At 35.1% G+C, this 4,876-nt stretch overlaps 1 non-coding gene across 1 annotated transcript; it reads right to left on the bottom strand.

Moving 5' to 3' along the window:
• Positions 1–2,465: 2,465 nt before the first annotated feature.
• LOC138810629 (U6 spliceosomal RNA) lies at positions 2,466–2,572 on the bottom strand. Its single transcript, XR_011367205.1, has one exon. It is a non-coding gene; the product is annotated as a U6 spliceosomal RNA (small nuclear RNA).
• Positions 2,573–4,876: the final 2,304 nt, after the last annotated feature.

Below are 4,876 nucleotides of genomic sequence, written 5' to 3'. Positions count from 1 at the left end.
TTGGGAAAATTATACTAAGAGAAAGGAATGCACACTTGAGCAATATAGGTTTCATATATTCATTCATTAATGGTAACTAGAAGGTACCTACAAATCTACAAGAGAGATTTTTCCTCCAGTTTGAATTGCCATTATCAAGAAAACTGACAATAGCAAATGCTAACGTGGATGTAGCCAAATGGGAACTCTATTACACTGTTGGTGGGAAATTAAATTTGTCCAACCAATCTGAAATGCAGTACGGACATTCTGCCAAAGACTAAACAGATCTCCCTTATGACCCAGTAATTCCTCTCATGGGCAGTAATCCAATAAATAACAAACAAACTCACATTAAAGCTCCCAGTATAACCATGTTCAGGGCCCAGGCCCAGAGTTCAAGGACTGGAAAAAAAGTCACTACTGCGGGTATTTGTTTCCCCAAATATGAACCTTTTGACATAAGATACAAAATCTTTCTATTTGCAACAGCTAGAATAGGACTTACCTGTAGTGGGTAATAAAAAATTTTTTTTGAATGTTAAGAAAAGCTATAGGCAGTCCAAGAAAAGGCAGACTTTTTTGTTGTTGTTGTTATTGGTCGAGGGGCTTGAAGTCTGGACTTGGGCACTGTCCCTGAGCTCTCCAACTCAAGGTGAATGCTTTACCTTTTGAACCACATTGCCACTTCTGGTTTTCTGGTGATTAAATGGAGATGAGTCTCAAGGACTTTCCTGCCCACCTTGGCTTTGAACAGCAGTCCTCTGATCTTAGATTCCTGAGTAGCTATGATTACAGCTGTGAGCCACTGTCAGCAGGCTAAAAATGGGGGATTTTTATGAAAGAAAATCCACCTCTTCACCTGTGTCTATACCTCAGATATTAATATTAGGAAACTTCATCCTCAACTCATTTGATCTGACATTTGTAACTTTTCTCTTTTTCTTCATGTGGGAATACTGCAGTCACTGTCAACTCAACTGTGGGACTGGATCAATTGTATGGTAATCGCTAGCACCTAAATCAAAAATATTTACATTAAAACAAATGAATCCCTCATTTCGAATAATTGTTTTCTCTTTTTATTACAAATCTGTGCTTGATTACTTCTTAATTTGATATTGGACCTCCTAACAGAGTGATGACTTTTTCTTTCTCTTGAGAAATTGTCCTACTTCCACATGGGTCAAATATTTAAGATTTCAAAAATTTCCATTGATAATTCACTAAGCTGACCTCTAAGAAAAATGTGCATTTCTGGAATTGGTCTTCTGTGTTGTTCTTAAATGCACAGGCTTTCTATAATTTATTTGTTTTATAAGAAATTCTATTTTCCAATCTTTGTGTGACCAATTTTAGTCCCTCTGGTCAGTCTTTCCTACCTCTCTCAGGAGCTTTTATTTCAGCCTGCCTTATAAAAAATATATTACTTATCAGCTAAATGACCCCCAGCTTCAGTTTTTTGCCTGACGTTATGTAGGCTGTGATGGGAGCCTTGACTGACCTTGCTTACTGGAGTTTTTTGTTTGTTTTGTATTGTTTTTAGAGGTCTAGGATTACTTTTCAATGTATTAGCTTCTCTAGGTTGCAGTGATCAACTTAATGATACAAAAACAGCTGACTAAATTCCTGTTTTAATTGTCTCAAAATGAGGCAATCTGGCATCCTTAATAATAAGATCAATAATATTCTGCTACCACTTACAGAAATGGTCTATCCAGATGGCTTTTCAAGGTTGACTGTAAAAAATGTTTATTTCTGTGTGGGAGGAACATATAAAAAAACAAAAAAAATCACATTGTACATTATAAATACTTTACAAACAACAGCAAGAAAAAAACCACTTGTGTCCCTATCTTGGGGTTCCTTTAGCTTAACATCACCTTATCTATTCATATGCACACAGCTTCTAACCTTTTCTGCTTATCCACAACATATATTAATTATTGCCAATAAGGGATACCATGTGACTGATGTTTCTTTGGCCTTGGATTATTTCAGTTAATATAATTTTTCCAAGTCTTTCCATTCCGTAACAAATTGGGCGATGTCATTCTTTCTGATGGACGATAGAATTCCCATACACACACACACACACACACACACACACACACACAAACACACACACACACACACACACACACACACACACAAACACACACACACACACACACACACACACACACACACACACACAACGTTTTCTTGATCCATTCATCTACTGAGGGCCATCGGGGTTGGTTCCATATCTTTGCTATGGGAAATAATGTTGCAATAAACATCATTGTATTGATAATTTTAATATGGTCTTGTTGCTGACTAGGTGAATGCCCAAAAGTACGATTGCTGGGTCATAGGGGAGCTCTATATGGAATCTTTTAAGGAACTTCCATACTGCTTTATAAGTGGTTGAACAAGCTTACACTCCCACCAAGAATGAAGTAAGGTTCCCTTCTGGCCACATCCCCTCCAGCATCTGTTATTGTAAAAATGTGGAGCGCTTCGCGAATTTGCGTGTCATACTTGCACAGGGACCATGCTAATCTTCTCTGTATTGTTCCAATTTTAGTGTATGTGCTGCTGAATTGAGCACAGAATATTTTTTATATATAAAGTGGAATTGATTTTCTTGAGCTAGACAATTCAAAAAAAAGTTCAAAAGAATTGTCGTGAAATTTTAGAACCCTGTATTTCTTACATAAGCACACATTTAAGACTAAAGTAAAGATTGATATGTCAAAAACAAAATAATTCCAGATATTTGTTGTTCAACAGATGTGTAGGAGGAGGAATTCAATTATTCTATACAAGGCACCTATCATAATGAACACTGCATCAAGTGTTTAAGTTTTTTTTTAAAGTTTTAATGTTTTAACTATGTTTAATTTTGGGAATTTGCTTATATGCCAAAATTAAGATTGTTTGGTAGGTCATATAAGTTTTCTATAAAGTAGTTAAGATTTATGGTGGCAGACATATACTACTAAGTATGTACATTTCAGAGTTTATAGAAACTTTACTAATGAGAAGTTGCAAAGTCTTTGTATGAAGAAACAGCGAAGAGTTAAGACTTTGTTAACTACACAGTTTCTGTTAAAACTTTAGGTCTTCCTTACTTTATATCTTAGCGAGGAACAAAAATGATTATATAAACCATATACAGATGATGAGATGAGACATAAATAGTAATCTTAGAGGATAAATTTAAAAACTACTCATAGCCTATAAAACTCTTGTTGAACATCATAATCTTAGCAAGTTTTAAATGTACAGGAATATGAGAAAATAGTAAACTCTAATATGTAGTCCACTTCAAATACTGGAAACAATGGTATTTGGTTTTTATTTTATTAATCATTAATATTTAATTATTGGTTTTCTTTATTTGTAGCATTGTTTTCCTTGTTGTAATATAATACAACTTTTTGTAAGTAATCATTACGAGCTACTTTGAGAATGTTACTGGGATGGCCACACCATTTTTTATAGGTGCATGTGAATTTACAAAGAGCAAAATTAAGAACAAAATATTGATTAAAATTTTTTCAAGTAGAGTTTGAATCAGGAGTGTTGATAATTGTCCACACATAAATCTTAGCCCTAGGCTGAAGCAGTGGTTTTACAGAGTTGAGGCAACAAAATTGAGAGACAGTTTTGTATTTAGTTTTTTGTTTTTGTTCCTGTTGGTTGTGGGGCTTGAACTCTGGGTCTGTTTGAACTCTGTGTACTGCTCCTCAGTTCTTCATCTCAAGGCTATTGCTACCACTTGAGACACAGCACCACTTCCATCTTTTTCTGCTTATGTGGTACTGAGGAATGTGGTGTTGATGGGTTATCATACATCAAATACCTTCAAATGTACATGTAGAGTCTAAAGATAGCAGTATGAATATTCTCATACAGCTCTTGTTTATCTTTTATGCACTTTCAGTACTATGATATTTCTCTCTTTCATTCTCTCTTATTTCCTCTCTTTCTCTTTCATGCTCCATGTCTGCTACTTAGAATTTCTGCTGAGCTACTATTATCCTCCAGGACCCACTGGGATTTGGGGAACATGATAGGGACCATCAGTTACCCTTGCATTCTTTAAGAGTTATAAGAATGACGTGATATTATTCTTTGCCATTCTAAATGGCAAAACAACAGATCTAGGAATTCCTGGTCACTTTTAGTACTATTACAAATTTTCCTCATAAGAATCATTGGGGCGGATAAGATACTTTTAACCTGTGTCCTAAAAGATCTTTTCCTTTTACAAGCAAACTTTTTCTTTTATTATCAGTAAGTAACAAAAACAAAACTATCCTATGGAAAGTAGGCTGAAGTTGTTCACAGGGATGAAAAACAAGGAAGTGGGGAAAGTGAGCACAGATCCTCAGAACAGTTTATCATGTACACTTTGTGAGAATGACAATGTACTGGGAAGTCTAGATTAAATCACTGAACACCTGATATATATAAATATATGCACATATATTTATATATGTATATTTATTTATATATGCATATTTGTGTGTATATGCCCTTATATATGTACACATGTATATTGCTCTACATACAAATACACACATACATATACACATGTATACATGCACACATGGAGAAAGACACATAGATACAGCCAACACAAGTTTCACTACTTGTTGCACATGCCCTAGATGGAATGCTTGGAACCAAATATGTTGAAGATATATTTGTCTCTAAGAGTTCTTTTAGCACTTTTCTTATCTCGTAAAACTGGTAGGTTTTGACAGATTCGATTTGCAAATGCAGTACAAGTGATAGCAAATCACCCAGAAATCTCAGTAAGTATAGGTCATATGGTGTCTCCTTGCTCCCCACGGAATGCTTGCTCTTGTAGACACTCTCAACAACCAAAACAGCAGGAGAATAT

Source organism: Dipodomys merriami, unplaced genomic scaffold, assembly GCF_024711535.1.
Source record: "Dipodomys merriami isolate MVZ:Mamm:240054 unplaced genomic scaffold, mDipMer1.0.p SCAF_501, whole genome shotgun sequence".
NCBI classification, from domain to species: Eukaryota; Metazoa; Chordata; class Mammalia; order Rodentia; family Heteromyidae; genus Dipodomys; species Dipodomys merriami.
The sequence above is the reverse complement of the archived record's forward strand: the minus strand, read 5'-3'. Positions and strand labels throughout refer to the sequence as shown.